Source organism: Phoca vitulina, unplaced genomic scaffold (assembly GCF_004348235.1).
Source record: "Phoca vitulina isolate PV1807 unplaced genomic scaffold, GSC_HSeal_1.0 scaffold17, whole genome shotgun sequence".
Classification (NCBI taxonomy): Eukaryota; Metazoa; Chordata; class Mammalia; order Carnivora; family Phocidae; genus Phoca; species Phoca vitulina.
In genome coordinates, this window is record NW_022589720.1 from 36485655 (window position 1) to 36510064 (window position 24410).

General features: G+C 37.1%; 1 non-coding gene across 1 annotated transcript; it reads right to left on the reverse strand.

Moving 5' to 3' along the window:
- Positions 1–20496: 20496 nt before the first annotated feature.
- Positions 20497–20603, reverse strand: LOC116639284. The gene has a single exon (XR_004300795.1). It is a non-coding gene; the product is annotated as a U6 spliceosomal RNA (small nuclear RNA).
- Positions 20604–24410: the final 3807 nt, after the last annotated feature.

Consider the following 24410-nt stretch of genomic DNA (forward strand, 5'->3'; position numbering starts at 1 on the left):
AAAGTAAATGTTACACATATTAATGGTAAATGTTTAACAGTCACTTCATTGAAGTAAAGAAAAGCCCCAAACTGTAGTATCTGCCAATTTCCATGTGATAAAACAGCATGACTAATTTCAAGCTACCAATGTGCTGCCACTGAATATGGCATCTCTTGAGCTTGTAAACTGGTTCAGGTATTCGGCTATTTCAAATCAAGTTTTTCTCCATCTTGGCTGCATACTGGAATAACCTAAGAATCTTTACATATATGTGTACTTACACACACACACACACGGACACACACACACACACACACACACACTATTTCCAGAGTTTAACTGGTCTGGCTTCCAAACATTGATATCTTATGAAACTTCCACAAGTCTTTTAATGCACATCTGAGGTTAAAAGCAACTCTTGCACCTGGGTGAGCTTTCTAAAATCAGATCTGATCATGAGCCTTAACCATCCCCACCCTTACACACAATTAAATCAATTAATTGATTTCAAAATGATAGTCAAATTCTTAACAAAATTTGTAATGCTCATATAACCTAGCCTTACTTTTTTTCTTATGTCTAGAGTATTCCTTCCTTCCTTTTGCCTGGTAAACTTCCCTTAAATCTAAATTTAGGTAGCACTTCTTCTTGGAAGCCTTCCTGCATCAATCAAGTCTAGATTTGGTTCTTTTCTTATTTGTACCATACCACTTTGCGTCTTTACTAGCTCCATGAAGATCATGATCAGGTGTGTCTTATTATCATTGTATCCCCAAAGTCTAGAACCAAGTTTTAAAATAAAATTTCAATAACGTATTTTGAATGAAAGAACGAGTCTTAATTTACCATTTCTTTATTACTGTAAAGTGCTTATTTCAACATAGTATAATATAAAAAATTTAGAAAACTTAGAAAGTCGGAAAGAAGGCCACTCATAGACCTATCTTTTCCAAATCTATCTACTGGTAAAAATATAATAGTATATATATTTTAATCTTTCTCTAAGCATAGATAATGTAATATATCTAATACATGTTACCAAGGATTATCATCAATACTTAGAGCAAGTCTAAGTTGACTTCTACCTTTATAAAAAGTAAATCACCAGAATGTAATATATATATTAAATCTCCCCTACTCCCACTCTATGCTTCTTTGCTTTTGAAAATTAATGTGACCTAAAAATAGAAATATCATATGATCCAGTAATTCCACTACTGGATCTTTACCCAAAGAAAATGAAAACACTAATTTGAAAAGATGTATACACCTCTATGTTTATTGCAGCATTATTTACAATAGACAAGATATGGAAGCAACCTAAGTGTTCATTGATAGATTAATGGCTTAAGAAGACATGGAATATATATACAATGGAATATTACTCGGCCATAAAAAAGAATGAAATCTTGCTATTTGCAACAACATGATGGACCTAGAGGGTACTATGGTAAGTGAAGTAAATTAGACAGAGAAAGACAAATACCATATGATCTCACTTATATGTGGAATCTAAAAAACAAAACGAACAAATGAACAAACGGATAAAAAACAGAAACAGACACAGAACAGAGAACAAACTGGTGGTTGCCAGAGGGGAGTGGGGAGGGGACAGATGGGCAAAATAGGTGAAAGGAAATAAGAGGTACAAATTTTCCCTTTGTAAAATAAATCACAGAGATGAAAAGTACAACATAGGGAATATAGAAGAAGAAGAAGAAGGAGGAGGAGGAAGAGGAGGACGAGGAGGAGACAATGATGGACAATGATGGACGAGGAGAAAATTAATGTGATCTAGTAGAAAAAACTGAGTTCAAATGTGGCTCCACCTCTTCTGAGGTGTTATTTAATATTGCTGAACTTTTCCCAACTGTAAAATGGGATTAATAATACATACTTTAAAAGGTCATTATGAGGATTACAAGAAATGATGACCGTGTAACGTATAGTTTTATAGTTCTATAATGTTGAATGCTGTAGGGTCCCTGGGAGAATCAGGATTGAGAAAAACATTGCGTTAGGCAGAAGGAGGATCAATTCCTTCAGCTGTTCTTGGTGTGGGGGTCAAAGCCAGATTGCAAGGACTTAAAAAGTAACTGCAGGCCATGAAAGCTGACCACCCCTCAAAGCACTTTGACAAAGAAAGAGAGAAATATGTGGCATCTAGAGGGGGCAGCAGAGTCAAGTGAAAACTTTTCAAGTTAAGTGACAGCAAAGAAGTCCAAATAAGGAAGAGTATGAAGGTGGAAGAGCAATACTTCAAGCGGGAGGCAAGTACTCACGAGTTGAGAAGGTCTAGTTGCAGGTACAGGTGTCAGACTTAGTGCCCGCTCCATCATTAGAAGGGTACCTTTTCCTTTGGACTTGAGGAAGTAGGTTAAAATGAGTACAAGTGATATTTTTAAGACCTACATTTCTTCTCAGGGAGAGAGATAATTCTATAAAAATGTACCACAAGGTAACGTTGACTGTTGAAAGGAATTTGAAAGAACATATGCCAATGTTTCCAGTGACTGGCAGTCAGCCGCTACATTATCTTTGCATTTTTGATCATTGGTCAAGTTTGAGCACAGAAATAGTTGAAAGCCAGATTTCAAATAACTGGTTATATTCACCTCAAAATCATTGTTATTTTTGTGTAAAACAAGTTTAAAAGAAACCAAGAACTAATTTATTTTAAAGAATTTGATGTGTGGTGCCTGGGTGGCTCAGTTGGTTAAGCATCTGCCTTTTGACTCAGATCATGATCCCAGAGTTCTGGGATTGAGCCCCAACTCAGGCTTCCTGCTCAGCCGGGAGTCTGCTTCTCCCTCTACCACTGCCCCTCTCCCTCCTCCTGCTTGTGTTCTCTCTCTCTCTCAAATAAATAAATAAAATCTTAAAAAAAAAAAAAAAAGAATTTGATGCAATGGAGACCTGTGACATGTCATACTTCAAAGAAGATACTAAGTATTTTGGTGGCTTTTCTCTTCACTCAGCTTGTCTTTTGGGCCAAGTGGACAAAATTTCTGTTCTCACAGAGTTTACTTTTCAACTAGAGAGTCTGACAGGATAGAAGTAAATAAGTAACTGCACAATATCATATTGTGGTAAGTGCCCTGAGAAAAGCAAAACTGGTGAATGCAGCACAGGGTTGGGGGTAGGGGGCAGGTTGCATTATTTTAGTCAGTATGGTCCTAAAGGTCCTCTCTGATGAGCCGACATTTGAGATGAGACCTAACTGGCATGAAGCAGAGCCATGTGGAGGTCTGAGTACTATATTTTAAGAGTTCAGCAAATTTTCCTGTCTTAAGGTGGAAAAGTGGTACATGAAAGGAAGATCAGTGTCATTGAAAGTCAAGATGGTAAATGAAAACAAGGGAGGGAGGAACAAAGTGGGTCTGAAAATTAGCCAGGGTGGCTTGCAGACCATGGTAAGGAGTTTGGCTTGATTGCTATTGTAGTAAGATCTTCTTGTAGAGTTAATCAGAAATAAGATCTTGGGGTGCCTGGGTGGCTCTGTGGGTTGAGTGTCAGACTCTTGGTTTCAGCTCAGGTCATGGTCTCGGTGTTGTGGGATGGAGCCCTGTATGGAGCTCTGTGCTCAGCATGAAGTCTGCTTGAGATTCTCTCTCTCCCTTTCCCTCTCCCCCCGCTCCAGCTCTTGCTCTCTCTCTTTCTCTCTCTCTAAAATAAATAAATATAGGGGCACCTGGGTGGCTCAGTCATTAAGTGTCTGCCTTCGGCTCGGGTCATGGTCCCAGGGTCCTGGGATCGAGCCCTGCATCGGGCTCTCTGCTCCGCGGGAAATTCTGGACATTGTGTGAAGAATAAATAATATTTTGAGTATATTATTACTTATTACTACTGGTTATAAGACCTTGAAAAGGTCAATTCATTGATGGCCTGTTCAGAGAAGACTCTTAACATGATTTTGATGAAAATGGTCTTAAGAATTCTCTAGCATTTCTTTAATACCTTTATTTTACAGATAAGGAATGGTCCCTAGGTAATTATATACCCAAGGTCATCCAGCCAGTTACTGGCTGAGCCAGGATTAGAATATGATTCCCTATCTGTTTTTCTTTCCATGGGGCCTCACTTTTTCCCTTAGTTTTGCCACATTTCATATACATAAAGCCCTCCCTAGATGTAGCAACATGGAAAGGATGAAACTTGGGATCATTTCAGTGACTCTCCCAGAAAGCATAGAGAGTGTTGCTTGAAGTTTGCTCTACAGACTATCTGTAGCAGAATCACCTGGGTTATCTGTTACAGATGCAGCTACTGATGCAGAATCTTTAGGAATGGGACCTAGTTATTGTACCCTGAAGAAAGAAAAACTGAGAAAGTCCAGGAGCTGTCCAGTTTTCAAGATGGAGCACCAGACATTTATACTCAGCCTTAAGCACCTATGATTAAGCATTCTGCACCAGATATTTTTCCAATATATGAAAAAAAAATCCACTTCATTTCATTTCATTTCTATTCCTAGCCCACCCCCTACAGATTTAACAGACAGTCTTAAAAAACCAGAAGCCATTTTGTGAATGAAAATAGCCCCAATCCTTATATATTTCTATGGGTAAACCCATAAATTTAAGACAGTGGATAATCTGATTACCAATAACCTGGTATTATTCGAATAATAGGGATTTAGATGTAGTATATACTAATTAGGAAGGAAGGAAAATGTACAATATGTTTTAGAAAGGTTTTCATAAAAAATGGTTATTTAAGTAGGGTTTTGGTATATAGAAAATGTATTTATATGAAATATCCCATGTGCCTGAGAATGTATAAATAAAGGGTCATTGATAATGTTTGTTTTTTTGACATTGAAAAACATTCCTAGTTGAACTATATTTGTTGATCACCTTCTATCATTTTCTTATTTGTGAGTAAGGAATCGTGCTACATACATTTTAAAGTTTAAGTTTTGCATTTGCTTCCCAAACCAGTAGCTAGTGGTGAAGTGACCTTGAGGATGGGGTAGCTAACTTTGGGGCAGAGGCTCCTGGAGGACATTAATATAGTAACAGCAGAAATGGCTGCTACTTGTTGAAGTTTTACTTCATGCTAGATGCATGGTAAAAACTTTATATGCATTATCTTATTCAATCCTCTCAAAAACCTGCCAAGTAGGTATTCTAATATCCATTTTATAAACCAACAAAACAAAACAAAACAAAACAAAAAAACCAACCCAACCAAAACCAAAACCAGCAACAATAAAAAACATTACTATTTTATTTAACATTCTTTCCTATTGGACATATAATATCAAGCTCCTGATAAGTAGAGACATTGTCCCAGGTCTCTGGGCAAGGACTTGATGTATGAGTTTTGTAAAGGATGTGAAGACCTCTGACCCAGTGGTTACAACTAAAAGCACCATGGCCATTGGAACAACTCTAAAAATATTGTCTTGGAAAAAATAAAAACATGAAGAACATGAAATTTCTCTGTTGGCACCTTATCTTGGTTTTTGTAATCTAACCCTAATATTTTTCACATTGTTGCTGTAACAAAATGTAACTCTAATTTCAAGAATATGACATAGAAAAGACTAAAATAGAAAAAATCCAGTATTGTGTTTTATATTAGCTTTAAGCATTATTAATCATCTATGTAAACCTTTTCTTAATTGGGTACAGTGCTCACAGTACTTACAGGATGTTTTATCTCCCCCCCCCCATGCAATCTACATATTAACTTAATTTAAAACTTACTTAACTTACAATTTTCAATTTGTTTTGCTTTTTTTTAAATTTGCTTTTGATTTATTTTAATTTAATAAAAAATTTTAAATTTACTTAACATACTACTCAGATCCTTACTAAAAGCAAACCTGATGCATGAAGTTTAGAATGAGAAGGTCCAACATAAGTCTAATGTACACTCCAGGGGAGAAACTAGAAAGATTGGGACAAATGAAGATAAAAGAGAAAAAAAGGAAAAGAGAAACACACATAAAAATATAGCAGGAATAAATAAAAATATATATTAATGATTATAAAACCATGAATAGATTAACTCTACAATTTTTTAAAAAGATTTTATTTATTTATTTGACAGAGAGAGACACAGCAAGAGAGGGAACACAAGCAGGGGGAGTGGGAGAGGGAGAAGCAGGCTTCCCGTTGAGCAGGGAGCCCAATGCGGGGCTTGATCTCAGGATCGTGGGATCATGACCTGAGCCAAAGGCAGACGCTTAAGGACTGAGCCACCCAGGTGCCCCAGATTAACTCTACAATTAAAAGGTAAGAGTAGGATTGGAATTTTTCAAAATGTAGTAGTTAATTGCAAAAAGCCTCCTGTCTGTGCTATTCTTGCCAAAAATGCATCACGCATGGTGAAATAGTAAACATATTTAAATTAAATATCTTATATTAAGATAAAGTAACTCACCTTAAAGTATTCACCTGTATTCTTTGAAAATGTCAAAATAATATAAGGCAAGAAGACTAAGAAGCCATGTCAAATTGAAAGAAATTGAAGAAAGCTATGTGATAACTAAATTCAACATATGATTCTGATTGAATCTGGGCTTGTAAGGGCATTATGAGGGCAGTAGGCAAAATGGAATGGCATTTGTGAATTAGATGATGATATTAGGTCTATGCTAATTTCTTGATTTTGATGGTTGTACTGTGGTTATGTAGAAGGCAATTCTTATTTTTAGGCAATACACACTACAGTGTTAAGAAGTAATGGACTCTCATGTCCTTACCTTATTCTCAAGTAATTAAGAAATGTTACCATTTGGCAAAATGATGTGAAAATCATACAGGAGATCTTTGTACAATTTTCACAATTTTAATGTAAATTGACATCATTTGAAAGTAAACGGTTAAAAAAGAGAACTGTCATCAAAATTCACAACTTTAATAGACGAAAATCTTATGATCATATTAAAGTTATAGTTCAAAAATCTCTTTACCTATGGGAGTTGCTTGATGAAATAAAAGGGTTGAATGTAATCATGTCTAGAACTCACTTTCAAAAGGTACAGCAATATACATATATAAATACACACACACACACTTATAAGTAAATACATAGATTGGAGAAAGAGAAAAAAAAGCAAAAGCAAGGTAAACGATTGGACTTTTGGGTATTCCTTGAGCTAACCTGTTTTATGTCAGGCTCCCTAGAAGGATTTGAGGCAACAGTGTAGTAGGTTCTCTACAGGTGGAAAAGACTGTAAGAGACAGAAGGATGCAGTACAGTGAGGGGTAAGGAGCTGAGCAAAGATGAGATCTCAGATCAAACCATCTTTGATGGCCCACTGGGGAAGTTCTGGAGCATATATCACAGTTCAGAACTGTCCGCCTTGAGGCAAGGCAACTGACCTTTCATAGCCTAAAACATGTGGACATTGGCTATTGGAAATATGAGAAATGGGTGGGGTTAGGGGTGAAGGGCAGAGGGAGGAGGTACGTCACTTTTCTGCAGAGGCACTTCTGCAAGCATTTCTGTGGAGAAAGGGGCAGCTGTGCTCCACTAACAGCCAATACTTGCTGTAGCTGAGCATAGTTGCTCCAGTCTAATAAAGGGAAATGGTAGGCACTGATAACAGTACATAGTCTTTCATCTTTTCTGCATCTCTGAAATTTTTAGTAAGAAGAAATTGTAGAAAAATCATAAAATCTTGGTAAACACAAAGAAAGCAATTAATAAAATTCAACATCAATTTTGTAAAATATTACTAACTTATGAGCAAGTTAGTAATTGAAGTACTTCTTTAAGTAGATAAAAAGTATCTTACCAAAAAACCTTCACCCGACTTCACAATTATGGCAAAACTTTGGACACATCTTCATTAAAGTCAGAAACAGGAAGAAAAGAGCCACAAAATGGCTGCTATTCACCATTAAAACAGGATCTATCCAAAGATGAAGAGAAGATAAGAAAATAGCATATATAAGTTTTGGATAGAAAGAAGCAAAGCTGTTATTTGCTTTACTATAATTTTCTAGCATAGAACATCTAAAAGAATCCATAAGCTAATAAAACAAGATCACTATAGAGCAACAGAACCCAAAATGTTCTTATGTTACAGCAATAACTAATAGAAAAATGCAATTAAAAAAGACTTTCAGGCGCCTGGGTGGCTCAGTTAGTTAAACTACAGTCTTCGGCTGGGGTCATGAGCCCAGAGTCCCGGGATCGAGTCCCACATCGGGCTCCCTGCTCAGCGGGGATTCTGCTTCTTCCTCTGACCTTACCCCCTCTTGTGCTCTCTCTCTCTCAAATAAATAAATAAAATCTTAAAAAAATAAAAATAAAAAAGACTTTCTATTCAGAATAGCAACACAACTTGTATGGCCCCTTGGATTAAATATACTAAAAGAAACCCATAAACTATACTGAGAAAATGGCAACATATTATCGAAGGAAATAAAGTAGATTTGAATAAACAGAAAGAGACAAACTACTTTCACTGGCAGAGTTCTCAACATTATTACAAATGTTCAATACAACTTTTATCAAGACCGTAATGTGATTGTTACTGAAACTGAACAAATGAATTCTAAAATTCACATTAAAGGGTAAACAGCCAAGATAACCAAGACAATTCTAAAAAAGGAAGAAAAAAGACAGGCGATCCATCATATAAATATTAAGACTTGTTATAAATTCATAATTAAAACAATATGTTTGATACTGGGACAGATAAAAAGATCTATAAAAAAGTCAAGTCCAGAAGAGTCTCAAGCATATATGAGAACTTGTATAACATAGAAGTCGAAACACAATTCTGTGGGGAAAAGATGGACTAGTCAATAAATAATCTTGCAACAATTGGCTTTCTCCATGGGAAAGAGTAAATTTGATCTTTACATAAAACCGTAAAATAAAATAAATTCCAGATGGGCTAAATTTCAAAATGTGGAAAAGAATTTTAAAAAATTGGATGACTATTTGGAAGAACATCTTCTGAAAGTTGGGGTAAGAAAGGATTTCTTAAGAAATACACAAGGGGATGACTCATACTTAAATACATTATTATATTTGCTTATATAGAAATTTGAAGCTCTGTATGACAAATAACACTATAAGCAAAATTAAAAACAAATCACATTTGGAGAGGTTTTATAAAGGTTATTATGACAAATCCCTGACAATCAGCAAAAAAGAAAGTAAGGGGTAGGGTGGAAGTGAGGGATGGGGGAGGGAGGGAGAAAGTAAAAGAAAAGTAAAAGAGAAGGAAGAAAGAGGGAAGAAAGAAGGGAGAGAAGGAGGAAAGGAAGGTAAAAGAGAAGGAAGAAAGAGGGAAGTAAGAAGGAAGGGAGGGAGGAAGGAAGGAAATAGAAAAAGGAAGGAAGAAAGAAAGCAAGCAAGCAGCCTCAGAGAAAAATGAGCAAAGGTCCTAAAAAGAGTAATTCAAGAGAGAAAAATCTGAATGATCAACAAAGAAATGAAAGATACTGAACCTTACTAACAACAATCAGGGGACTGCAAATGAAAACTATACTGCAATTTCATACTCATTGTATTGGCAAAAATAAATAAACTTGACAAAGCCAAGCACTGATAGGGGTATGGAACTATGGAAACATGCATTCTTGGGGCACCTGGGTGGCTCAGTCATTAAGCATCTGCCTTCGGCTCAGGTCATGATCCCAGGGTCCTGAGATAGAGCCCCCCATCTGGCTCCCTGCTCCGCGGGAAGCCCGCTTCTCCCTCTCCCACTCCCCCTGCTTGTGTTCCCTCTCTCGCTGTGTCTCTCTCTCTGTCAAATAAATAAATCAAATATTAAAAAAAAAAAAAAAGAAACATGCATTCTTCACTGATGGGATATACACTGGTGCAACCACTTTAGAAAGTATCTTGACAAGATCTGTTGAAACCAAGTATGTGCTTACCTTATGGCCCAGCAAGTAAACATACTCTTAAATGTGTGAACCAGAATATTCTTTGCAGCATTATTTGTTATGGAGAAACAATGACAAAATACATATGCATCAATAGGAGCATGGGTAAATAAATTGTGATATATTCATACCACGGACATCAGTTACAATCTAATTTATATACATCAAAACACTTACAAAAATACATGGTTAGGCAATTTGCCGAATTATATGACGGCATTTCTGTAAAAGTTTTCAAAACAAACAAAGCAATACAATATATTATTAGTGGAGACACACATACATATGTATGTAAAACATTAGAACATAGATTAGAAGAAATCAAATCAATATCTTGACATTGGTTTGGGAAGGGAAAGAGTGGGTAATGAATTTAAGGACAGGAACAAAGGAAACCTTCAGTTACACTACATTGTTCTATATGAAATAGAACCTCCAGTGTATATATGTGTATACGTATATGCATCTGCATGTGTCTGTTGTGTGTCTGATTCTCTCTCTATAATCTGAGTTAAAGATGACAAAAAATTAACATTTGCCATATTGTGTGAGAGCGTTTTCACATCAAATTGTGCATTTTTCTGCTTTTTAATGTTAAAAAATAAAAACCCAATTAAATCCGATCCTGAGTTATGATAACCTGAGGCCAAAGGACTACCAGAGGCATTCAAATCCTAAGAGGGAGGCTGCAAAACACATGCATCAAAATGGTAATTTCTCTACTCCCTCAAAAGGATGTCAAAACGCTGTGTCAGGGTCCAGCTGTGCTGCTAGTGAACGTCTGGCTCAAACAGACTCTGGAGTGTTTTCTTGGAGGAAGCATTTGAGGATGCAGAAGCTGAGCGACAGCCAAGAAGTTCTGGGAAAATGAGGCTCAAGAAGGTGGTAGGTGGTATTTGAAAGTGAGTTTTCATGTGGCCAAGAAAGGTCAGCAAAGCAAAATAAACAAACAAAACCCTGAAAGGCTGAATCCAGAAGAAATATTTCATATTTGCAGGGGCCACTAGGGTACTGCATTTTTTATTTTAGTCCAGTCTCTCTCTCTCTCTGTGGCTTCCTCTCTGTTCTTCTCTCTCTCTCTGCGTCCTCCTTATTCTCCCTCCTCTCACTCTCTCTCTCTCCTTTAGATTTTATCTATCCATTTGAGAGAGAGAGCATGCACAAGAGAGAGAGCATGAGGGGGCGGGGCAGGGGCAGAGAGGGAGGGAAAAGCAGACTCCCTGCTGAGCACAGAGCCTGACCTTGCGCTGCATCCCAGGACCCTGAGATTATGACCTGAGCCAAAGGCAGGCATTTAACCAACTGAGCCACCCAGGCACCCTCCTCTCTCTTTTCTTTTAAAGAAACCAAGAGAACATAGAAGTTATGATGTGAGACGAGGTCACACAATGAATTTATGGTTCATATTTTGATGTTCGTACTTTCCAAAATATCCCCTTCCTCTTACCATCCCATTTACTCTTACTACGCTTTCTTGCTCTGAACTAAATAAAAACTTAGTGTTTCCAAATTTTTGAAACTTTAAGGCAAAGTAAACTTGGTTTTGTGCCTTAGAAATATCATTCAATATTTCCATGGAATTCGAGAAAATTATTTATAAGTAAAAATGCAAGAATTGCCCCAACTTTAGATATAATATACTGTACTAAGTTTAACATATTCCTTTTTTGAAATGTAAAATGGTGTATACTTTTTTCTGTTTCCATCCCTAAGATGTTGAAAACTTCCTTTAAAAATCACTAGCAGGGGCCCCTGGGTGGCTCAGTCATTAAGCGTCTGCCTTCGGCTCAGGTCATGATCCCAGGGTCCTGGGATCGAGCCCCGCATCAGGCTCCCTGCTCAGCGGGAAGCCAGCCTCTCCCTCTCTCACTCCCCTTGCTTGTGTTCCTTCTCTCACTGTGTCTCTCTCTGTCAAATAAATAAATAAAATCTTAATAAATAAATAAATAAATAAAAATCACTAGCAATCTATAGTCAAAGTGACAGAAAATATTTTTGCTTTAGGTAGATAATTTTGCTATATCCATCTCTGAAGATACATTTAAAAGTTCTTCTTTTTGTATAGTTGTTGAAAAGAACTTTTAAAATACAGTTAAGCATAAATAAAATAATTTAAATACCTTATAATTCCACCATCATAGAAAAGTTCATATATTAACTTCCAACAGATTTATTTTCCTTTATGACTTAAAGGAAGAGCTGAGTTAATGACAAATTTTAACTGACTATGACCTTTGTGTTATCAAAGATTGTTTTTGACCCATGAGGGCACTTCTGGGTCTACCTTATTATCTTCTGGGTTCTAGGAGCTTAGAATTTCAAAAGGAGATTTTAAGAGAACTATTACTCTTTGTGAAGCTCAAGTTTTCCAACTGAAATGGACAAGGAAAATTCTCATTCTGGCTCTTTTTGCAACAGGCAGCTAATGAGCATCTCTTGGACTGATTCTTCTCATCCTAGATTCATCTGTAGTATCTTCTGTGCTATCAATTATTCATTGTCATAGTGATATCCACACCATTTCTCTACCTACTACATCTCACTAGAAGTGATTACTCTAGTGCCAGGATTCCTCTGCCCTTTAAAATACATGGTTGCAATTTTCAGACTGAAAGGACAGATCACAGTTTGCAAATTCTAGAATAAACACATATGTAGAATACACCTGCCAATAAGAATAAAACTATTTTTTCTACTTTCTAATGAAAACACTTACAAGCAAGAAATATATTTGGAAATCTGCCGTTGGACTCAACTAAACATATATATACACACACACACAGAGCCAACTTTTTAATGTGTGTGACTTAGGATAAAAATATTTGCTTACTTACTACACTAGCCTGAGATAGAATGATTCCTTTGATTACATTTATTAAAATATGAAATAAAACGCTAATCCTTTACAATTTATTTTAAATTTTCTGGAATAGCTGATAGTAACAACATATGCAAGTCCTTTAATTCATTCAGAATATAAATCTATGTTACTGTCTGTAAAAGATTAGTCAATGAAGTTTCAGTACTATAAACAGATATTTAGTGGAGTTTAAAATTCCCAATAAAGCAAGATTTTCCCCCCCCCACAAATTAAATAAACAGGTTGGTTTGATAATGATTCTCATGAAAAGAAGTATCAGTAGTGTTTGTCATTCTTTATCATTTAAGCTTCAGAAACACCAAGTGGTGGAGCTGAAACTGAAACCTGGGTATATTTGACCTTAAAACCTATGTTCTTTCATTACTGGAAGGCTGAGGAAGGGAAGAGGGATCCCTCAGGGTAAAGAGAATGATGTTAGCAAAGTCTTGGAGACCTGAAACTGTCATGTGTGCAAGGAAACACAAGTAGTTAGCACATGGTTGAAGGTTTTATTCCTCAGGGAGCCGGCAATAGATAAACTGGTTATTGAAAAGAACAGTAAGAGAAGAGAATGAAATGATAATCAGTGCCTGGGGTCAGGTGTGGGTGATAGGACACTGGAAATGCCAACCTTGAAGAGAAGGAATTTCAGAAAAGGAGCAATCCAATGGAAGTGTCAAGGCATGAGCAATAATAAATTCGGTTGGAGAAATGATGCTAATTGTGTGGATATGTCCAAGGAGAAGTTGGATATGTGCCTGCTGCTTAGGGAAAGTGGGCTGGAATTTTATAAAGCCACAAAAAGGGATAAAATTGACAGAGTAGACCGTGTAAGCAGAAAAGTGATCCCAGGAACACATTTACTATGGAGGCCAAGGAAGGAGCACTATTAGGAGCAAATTAGACTAGAAAAAGTCAGAAAACAAAAGAAGTCTGTGTTTTGGAAATAGAGTAAAGAATATGATTTCAGTAAATAGAACTAGTAAGACTTATTTGGGGATACCAGTTCCATATAGTAGACTTATTTATACACCTATTTATTAGCTTGGCATTCTAATTGTGCTGAGATAAAGAATAATATTAATAAGATATGCATCCTGTGTGAATGGCAGACATGTAAATACAAACAAATGGTGATAAAAGCAATAATAGAAATACAGGCGCTATCCAGTAGGAACTCAGAGGAGTTTATTAGTTGATAGTTCACGTATTGCTAATTGATTCAAGAACGGATTTAAAGTGGCTCACAATAATGCAGAATAAAAGAAAAAATGAATAAAGTGAATTCAGAGTAAAAAAAAAGTTGGAATAGATAATTTGAAGTCAACAGCAAATGGATATACAGAATGCATAGGTAAAGTCTAGAAAAGGCTAGAACAGTCCACTAGTTGGCCTCTAGTGTGTCTGGAAGGGAGACAAAAATGAGAACATAGTCAGAGGAAGAGCAAGATGGCAGAGGAGTAGGAGACCTAAATTTCGTCTGGTCCCAAGAATTCAGCTAGATGTATCAAACCATGCTGAACACCTACAAACTCAACAGGAGATCGAAGAAAAGAATAGCAACAACTCTCTGAACAGAAAGGTGACCACTTTCTGGAAGGTCTCTTCTGATTTGTTTAGTGTATATTTTTCTGGCGTCGTTGTTACCCTGTTAGCATTTTGTTCTCTCATTCATCTATTCTCCTCTGGACAAAAAGACAAGATGGAAAAACTCACCTCAGGAAAAGAACAAGAGGCAGTACCAACTGCCAGGGACCTAATCAATACAGACATTAGTAAGATGTTGGAACTAGAGTTCAGAATGACAATTATAAAGATACTAGCTGGGCTTGAAAAAAGCATGGAAGATACTAGAGAACCCCTTTCTGGAGAAATAAAAGAACTAAAATTTAACCAAGTCGAAATCAAAAAGGTTATTAATGAGGTGCAATCAAAAATGGAGGCTCTAACTGTTAGGATAAATGAGGCAGAAGAGAGAATTAGTGATATAGAAGGCCAAATGATGAAGAATAAAGAAGCTGAGAAAAAGAGAGATAAACAACTACTGGATCACGAGGGCAGAATTTGAGAGATAAGTGATACCATAAGACAAAACAATATTCGAATAATTGGGATCCCAGAAGAAGAAGAAAGAGAGAGAGGGGCAGAAGGTATATTGGAGCAAATTATAGCAGCGAACTTCCCTAATTTGGGGAAGGAAACAGGCATCAAAATCCAGGAGGCACAGAGAACCCACCTCAAAATCAATAAAAATAGGTCAACACCCCGAAATCTAATAGTGAAACTTAAAAGTCTCAGAGACAAAGAGAATATCCTGAAAGCAGCTCGAGACAAGAGGTCTGTAACCTACAATGGTAGAAACATTAGCTTGGCAACAGACCTATCTACAGAGACCTGGCAGGCCAGAAAGGACTGGCAGGATATATTCAGAGCACTAAATGAGAAATATATGCAGCCAAGATACTATATCCAGCCGGGCTGTCATTGAAAATAGAAGGAGAGATAAAAAGCTTCCAGGACAAACAAAAACTAAAAGAATTGCAAACACGAAACCAGCCCTACAAGAAATATTGAAAGGGGTCCTCTAAGCAAAGAGAGAGACTAAAAGTAACCTAGACCAGAAAGGAACAGAGACAATCTACAGTAACAGTCACCTTACAGGCAATACAATGGCACTAAATTCATATCTTTCAATAGTTACCCTGAATGTAAATAGGCTAAATGCCCCAATCAAAAGACACAGGGTATCAGATTGGTAAAAAAACAAGACCCATTGATATACTGTCTGCAAGAGACTGATTTTAGACCCACAGACACCTCCAGATTGAAAGTGAGGGGGTGGAAAACAATTTACATGCTAATGAATATCAAAAAAAAACCTGGGGTGGCAATCCTTATATCAGACAAATTAGATTTTAAACCAAAGACTATAATAAGAGATGAGGAAGGACACAATATCCTACTTAAAGGGTCTATCCAACAAGAAGATCTAACATTGTAAATATCTTTGCCCCTAACATGGGAACAGCCAATTATATAAGCCAAGTAATAACAAAATCAAAGAAACACAACAACAATACAATAGTAGTAGGGGACTTTAACACCCCCTCACTGAAATGGACAGATCATCTAAGCAAAAGATCAACAAGGAAATAAAGACTTTAAATGACACACTGGACCAAGTGGACTTCACAGACATATTCAGAACATTCCATCCCAAAGCAACGGAATACACATTCTTCTCTAGTGCCCATGGAACATTCTCCAGAATAGATCACATCCTAGGTCACAGATCAGGTCTCAACTGGTACCAAAAGATTGGGATCATTCCCTGCATATTTTCAGACCACATGCTTTGAAACTAGAACTCAATCACAAGAGGAAAGTTGGAAAGAACTCAAATACATGGAGGCTACAGAGCATCCTACTAAAGAATGAATGGGTCAACCAGGAAATTAAAGAAGAATTACAAAAATTCATGGAAACAAATGAAAATGAAAACACAACTGTTCAAAATCTTTGGGATGCAGAAAGGCGGTCCTAGAGGAAAGTATATAGCAATACAAGCCTTTCTCAAGAAACAAGAAAGGTCTCAAATACACAACCTAACCCTCCACCTAAAGGAGCTAGAGAAAGAACAGCAAATAAAGCCTAAACCCAGCAGGAGAAGAAAAATAATAAAGACCAGAGCAGAAATCAATGAAATAGAAACCAAAAGAACAGTAGAACAGATCAAGAAACCAGGAGCTGGTTCTTTGAAAGAATTAATAAGATTGATAAACCCTTGGCCAGACTTATCAAAAAGAAAAGAGAAATGACCCAAATAAATAAAATCATGAATGAAAGAGGAGAGATCACAACCAACACCAAGGAAATACAAACAATTATAAGAACATATTATGAGCAACTATATGCCAGCAAATTAGATAATCTGGAAGAAATGGATGCATTCCTAGAGATATATCAACTACCAAAACTGAACCAGGAAGAAATAGAAAACCTGAACAGACCCATAACCACTAAGGAAATTGAAGCAGTAATCAAAAATCTCCCAATAAACAAAAGCCCAAGGCCAGATGGCTTCCCAGGGGAATTCTACCAAACATTTAAAGAAGAATTAATACCTATTCTTCTGAAACTGTTCCAAAAAATAGAAATGGAAGGAAAACTTCCAAACTCATTTTATGAGTATGATCAAGGCCAGCATTACCTTGATCCCAAAATCAGACAAAGACTCCATCGAAAAGGAGAATTACAGATCAATATCCCTGATGAACATGGATGCCAAAATCCTCACCAAAATACTAGCCAATAGGCTCCAACAGTACATTAAAAGGATTATTCACCACGACCAAGTGGGATTTATTCCTGGGCTGCGAGGTTGGTTCAACATCTGCAAATCAATCAATGTGATACAATACATTAATAAAAGAAAGAACAAGAATCATATGATCCTTTCAATAGATGCAGAAAAATCATTTGACAAAGTACAGCATCCTTTCTTGATCAAAACTCTTCAGAGTGTAGGGATAGAGGGTACATACCTCAATATCATAAAAGTCATCCATGAAACACCCACAGCGAATATCATTCTCAATGGGGAAAAACTGAGAGCTTTCCCCCTAAGGTCAGGAACATGGCAGGGATGTCCACTATCACCACTGCTATTCAACATAGTACTAGAAGTTCTAGCCACAGCAATCAGACAACAAAAAGAAATAAAAGGCATCCAAATAGGCAAAGAAGAAGTCAAACTCTCACTGTTTGCAGATGACATGATACTTTATGTGGAAAACCCAAAAGACTCCGCCCCAAAACTGCTAGAACTCATACAGGAATTCAGTCAAGTGGCAGGATATAAAATCAATGCACAGAAGTCAGTTGCATTTCTATACACCAACAACAAGACAAAAGAAAGAGAAATTAAGGCATCGATCCCATTTACAATTGCACCAAAACCATAAGATACCTAGGAATAAATCTAAACAAAGAGGCAAAGAATCTGTACTCAAGAAACTATAGAATACTCATGAAAGAAATTGAGGAAGACACAAAGATATGGAAAAACGTTCCATGCTCATGGATTGGAAGAACAAATATTGTGAAGATGTCAATGCTACCTAGAGCAATCTACACATTTAATGCAATCCCTATCAAAATACCAACAACTTTTTTCACAGAAATGGAACAAATAATACTAAAATTTGTATGGAACCAGAAAAGACCCCGAATAGCCAGAGGAATGTTGAAAAAGAAAAGCAAGGCTGGTGGCATCACGATTCCAGACTTCAAGCCCTATTACAAAGCTGTCATCATCAAGACAGTATGGTACTGGCACAAAAACAGACACATAGATCAATGGAACAGAATAGAGAGCCCAGAAATGGACCCTCAACTCTATGGTCAACTAATCTTCAACAAAGCAGGAAAGAATGTCCAATGGAAAAAAGACAGTCTCTTCAACAAATGGTGTTGGGAAAATTGGACAGCCACATGCAGAAGAATGAAACTGGACCATTTCCTCACACCACACACAAAAATAGACTCAAAATGGATGAAAGACCTAAATGTGAGACAGGAGTCCATCAAAATCCTAGAGGAGAACACAGGCAGCAACCTCTTCAACCTCAGCCGCAGCAACTTCTTCCTAGAAACATCACCAAAGGCAAGGCAAGCAAGGGCAAAAATGAACTATTGAGACTTCATCAAGATAAAAAGCTTTTGCACAGCAAAGGAAACAGTCAACATAACCAAAAGACAACGGACAGAATGTGAGAAGATATTTGGAAATGACATCAGATAAGGGGCTAGTGTCCAAAATCTATAAAGAACTTATCAAACTCAACACCCAAAGAACAAATAATCCAATCAAGAAATGGGCAGAAGACATGAACAGACATCTTTCCAAAGAAGACATCCAAATGGCCAACAGACACATGAAAAAGTGTTCAACATCGCTTGGTATCAGGGAACTCCAAATCAAAACCTCAATGAGATACCACCTCACACCAGTCAGAATGGCTAAAATCAACAAGTCAGGAAACGACAGATGTTGGCGAGGATGCAGAGAAAGGGGAACCCTCCTACACTGTTGGTGGGAATGCAAGCTGGTGCAGCCATTCTGGAAAACAGTATGGAGGTTCCTCAAAAAGTTGAAAATAGAGCTACCCTACAACCCAGCAATTGCACTACTGGGTATTTACCCCAAAGATACAAATGTAGTGATCTGAAGGGGTACATGCATCCCAATGTTTATAGCAGCAATGTCCACAATAGCCCAACTATGGAAAGAGCCAAGATGTCCATCAACAGATGAATGGATAAAGAAGATGTGGTATATATACACAATGGAATATTATGCAGCCATCAAAAAATTAAAAAACAAAACAAAACAAAACAAAAAACCCCAAATCTTGCCATTTGCAACAACGTGGCTGGAACCAGAGGGTATTATGCTAAGTGAAATAAGTCAATCAGAGAAAGACATGTATCATATGATCTCACTGATATGAGGAATTCTTAATCTCAGGAAACAGACTGAGGGTTGCTGGAGTGGTGGGGGGTGGGAGGGATGGGGTGGCTGGGTGATAGACACTGGGGAGGGTATGTGCTATGGTGAGCACTGTGAATTGTGTAAGACTGATGAATCACAGACCCATGATAATACAAATAATACATTATATGTTAAAAAAAAAAAGAAAAGAAAAAGAAGATAGTAGGAACGGAAAAATAAAGTGGGAGAAATCGGAGGGGGAGACGAACCATGAGAGACTATGGACTCTGAGAAACAAACTGAGGGTTCTAGAGGGGAGGGGGGTGGAGGGATGGGTTAGCCTGGTGATGGGTATTAAAGAGGGCATGCATAAACGGAGCACTGGGTGTTATTCGCAAACAGTGAATGATGGAACACTACATCAAAAACTAATGATGTAATGTATGGTGATTAACATAACATAATAAAATAAAATTTAAAAAAAATGTGAACGTAGTCAATCACACTATTCGTATTACCAAGGAAAAGGAAAACCAACCTAAAACTAATGTTTTCCTCATATGTAGTCAAAAAGAGAACAATACACGATACTCAACAGTATTTGTATATTAAATAGATTTCACAGAGCTATTTGCTACAGTGGCTCTTAGCATGGGCCCATGATGACATGATGCCAAATTACATTTAATAAAAGCAGTTTTACAAGAGAACAAACCATATGGCCCAGCTGTGTGGGTTTTTGCTCATGTGGTTTATTCCAAGGATGGATGTTTTTATATTTCTAGTAACACTTGAACTATATTTCACTCAGGCAATCCTTTGCGAATTTTGGTTGTATAACCAAGTATCTGATGAGTATTAAACAGCAGTGGGTTCAAGGTTATAATCCTTGGTCAGCACTAAGGGTGCGGATCGATCAATCTGCTGATTAAGTAATGGAAGTGCCAAACTCCCTCTGGGGATGGAAACGATGCAGATGAAAGGGAGCCTGAAATCTTAGCTGTTTTAGAAAATTGTGGCAAAATACACATAACATAACATTGACCATATTAACCAACGTTAATGTACAGTTCAGTGGCAGCAGGTACATTTGTTTGTGGTGCTACCGTCACCACCACCCTGCACGAAACTCCCCATCTTGCCGAAGGGATCCTCAGCAGCCATCACACAAGAACTACCCAGACCCCACTTTCCCCAGCCTAACCATCCTCCTCCTATCTGTCTGGATGAATTGGACTACTCCAGGTAGAAAGTGGAATCATAGAGTATAAAAACATGAAACAAGTGGAATCAAACAGTATAAAAACATGGAACACTTCACAACTTTGCATGTGCTCCTTGTAAGGGCGCCATGCTACTCTTCGCTGTATGGTTCCTATTTCAGTCAATGTGCCGTTGACGTGAGCATGTCAGCTGGTTTTTGAGGGGAGAACAGGACGTCATACGAAGTTAGGGTGGTCTAATGTTGTTTTCTGTTTTGCTGAAGACTGAGGTGAGGAGGGATGCTGGAAGATGCAAGGTTAAAGAGGAAGGAAGAAGCCAGAAGCCCACGGGCTTGATAAGGTCTGTTTAAGAGCTTGAACTTACATGCTGTGAAAGGGAATGGAGAATTAGTTCGTATTTTAGAAAAATTAATTCCAGAAAAAATAAAGGGAGGCCTGGAAGAAGATAATAGTTGAGACAGAAAGACCAGTTAGAAGGCAATAGCGAGGCGCACCTGGGTGGCTCAGTTGGTTCAGCGTGAGACTCTTGGTTGCAGCTTAGGTCATGATCTCAGGGTGATGATCTCAGGGTCGTGATCTCAGGGTCCTGAGATCGAACCCTGTGTCTGGCTCCGCACTCAGCAAGGGGTCTGCTTGAGATTCCCTCCCTCCCTCTGTCCCTGCCCCCATTTGCACACACACTCTCTCTCTCTCTCTCAAATAAATAAATAAATCTTAAAAAAAAATATAAGGCAATGGTAACTATCTAGGTAAAGTTTTTTTTTTTTTTTCTTTTTTCTTTTTTGCAGATTACTAGAGTGTTAGGGTGCTTCTAACAGAATTGTGAATTGGGAGGAAATATGTGACTGCTCTGTGGATCTAGAGCCCTTAGCCACAATCTCCCCTTTCAAGGTTAGAAGAAAACTTTTGACATTTTAGAAAATTTTACATTTTAGCAAAGGATCCAGAAAAGCCATAGTCAAATCTAAATTCACATTTTAATCCAGGAAAGCACTTTTGGGGTGGCATTTCTTCCTACTGATCTGTCTCCTTCCCCTTTTCACGTGGTATGTGTAGCAAGTTAGGTGTGCTAATTCATGAAGTGTATGATTTTTCTGGAATCCTATGTGAATCATTTGGCTTAGAAATTTGTTTTATTGAGATATAATTGACAAATAATATTGTGGAAGTTTAAGGTATACAATGTGTCGCTCTGAAGCATTTATATATTGCAATATGATTACCACTGTTATCTTTTCTGTGGTGAGAACATTTAAGATGTAATCTCTTAGCAATTTGAAGTGTATCCAACAGTATTGTTGACTATAATTGCCATGCTGTGCATTAGATCTCCAGAACTTGTTCATCTTCTAGTTGCAAGTTTATACCCTTTCACAACTTCTTCCCGATCCCCCCACGTCCTAGCCCCTGGTAACCACCATTTCGTTCTTTGTTTCTATGAGTTTGGCTTTTTTAGATTTCACATGTAAGTGGTATCATACAATATTTGTCTGTCTGGCCTGTCTCACTAAGCATAATACCCTCAAGGTTCATCATATTGTCATATTGTCACCATCTTGCCATATTATGACAAATGGCAAGATTTCCTTCCTTTTTACAGCTGAATAGCACCCTACTGTGTGTATGATATATTTACATATAATAATTATATTTGTATATGATAATATGTAACATATATAACTATATGATAATATAATAATAAAGAAGTGTACCAAAATGTCTCAGAAACTGAAAGAACCTGATGAAATACTTAAGAATGCCATTTAACTCATAGTTAAAACCCCCAGCTCCCACTACTATTTCTCCCTGGTCTTAAATGTCTTCCTCCGTTCCATCTAACCTGTTCTCTTCTGAGTCCTAACCATGAATGCTTGGGTAGTCCCTGGGCTCTGTCCACAATATCATCAAACACACGTATTTTTAAACACCCAGATCTGATCTTGCAGCCAAGCTCTTTCACAGTTATTGCAAGAGAGGAAGTTTCTGGAATTTAAATGGATGCCCAAGAACACAAAGCTCTGAGCACCAGGCTGGAGCTAGAGCTCAGATCTTCTGGTCCTTTTCCCAGAGTTCCTGCACCGCCTTCCTTGCATATATACTGTAGATACTAATAAAATTATTTTGCCCCCCAAATACAGTAAAGCTTGAACAGAATCTTGGGTCTGTATTTATAGACAGAAAGACTTTCACCTTGAAACCGTATTTACAAGGTACATAAAACTTACTCTTCTCGGCGACAAAGTTCAGTGTTGCAGAACAAGTGCTCTTAACACGGAAGTTGTCAGTCTTTAAAATCATTTCCCTCTCTTGGATCATTTGTGTATTTCACTCCCTCTTCAATCTGCAGCAAGAGGCATTTTTATTTTGTTTTGTTTTTAGCCAACATTTTCGTAGTTTAACTCATGTTGCTCAAATACATTAAAGGAAGATAACCTCATGAAGATTAGCACTGTTTATATTTTCTTTACACCATGTAAAATTTATAACTAGCAAGAGAAAAGAATGATCGAGTGCATTGATTTTCTGCTCTCCAGTGTAATTCTTGTTTGATTTTCATATTAAATTTCCAAATTCTACATTGAAAAAATTAATGATTTAAAGTAATGCATTTGAGTAACTGCTGAAGTGTGAATCCATGCAAAATTATAATAGGAAAGTCATGGAATAGATAAACATTTCGCTTTTAAAAAATTAGCAAGACCTAAAAGATATTCTGTTATGTAATTTATCAAGTAAGAATTATTAGACTTATTGCAAATATAATTAGAATAAAATAAACTAAATATAACTGAATTGTACAATTACAACTTTTAATTTTTATTTTCAGGTTACTGCTGTTTTTAAAATATATTAAACATGTAAAAAATTAAAAGTGAAGTTTCCTGAGAGAAACTTAAAGTAAGCATAATTTTGCAAAATTCCATCTTTGTATTCATCAACAGCTATGTTTTTTAATATTTATTTTTAATTTCTTATTTTTCTATGATAATATCAATGTTAAAGTACAACACAAAAATGTTCAAACTTGTTTCTTAAATTAAGTGGTGAGGCATATTTTATAGTGAATAATGTGTGATTAAATTTTGAATTCTGTAAATATTTGCTCACTAATATCAAAATATGTTTAGACTTGGATATACTATAATTCACTTTATTTACTGTCAATTTAATAATAAAATGATCAGAACATTGTCTTGAAAATCTTTGCTATTCTTTTAACACTACCTAACAGCAAGAAATAAAAACCTGCCATTGATGTTGATTGGTTCCATTAATTTAAAATGCTGAATTAAATCCAGCACACATTGTCGACTGTTTTTGCTTCCTTTTAGGATAGTTGTTAAAAGTAAAATAACCAGGCAGTCTTGTCTTAGGTGAGACTGTTTCGGTTTGGAAATAAACAAAGCTCTCTCTTGATGAGCTAGGTTCATTTCATATTTGTGTAATACCCTGGAAGAAATTAGGTTTCAATAAAGTCCATTTTTGTCACTGCATGTAGCAATGAATATCACACCCAGCAGGGCACAGTGGCACCTGGCTGTCCAGACCCCAGTGGAGCACAAACCATCTGGGGGTAATTACAACAAGGTATTCTTTAAGGACCAGATGCGACCAAGGAACAGAAGCCCCTACCCCTCCCAGTCATTTACAACATAATTCCTTTCAATGATATACTTAATCCTCCCACCAGCTATGCTTTTCAGCTTGCTGTTGTCACTGTTCCTTTATGTTAATTCAGTTGCAAGACCGAGAGAAAGGGCGGGGGGTGGGGGAGGTTGGGGTGCGGGGGAGAGTGCAAGAAAAAAAGGGAGAGGGGGAGAGAAAGCCACCGCGCCTCTAGGGACCAAAAGAAATTATTCATCCCTAAATTGTTTCCACCACAGCAAGTACAGTAACAAATTTTTTTTAAAAAGAGAGCTGAAATTATCCTAAAGAAGGTCAAGGCGATAGCCCTGCGTGGCACCAGCTGAGGTTTACTCAGCCACCTGTTA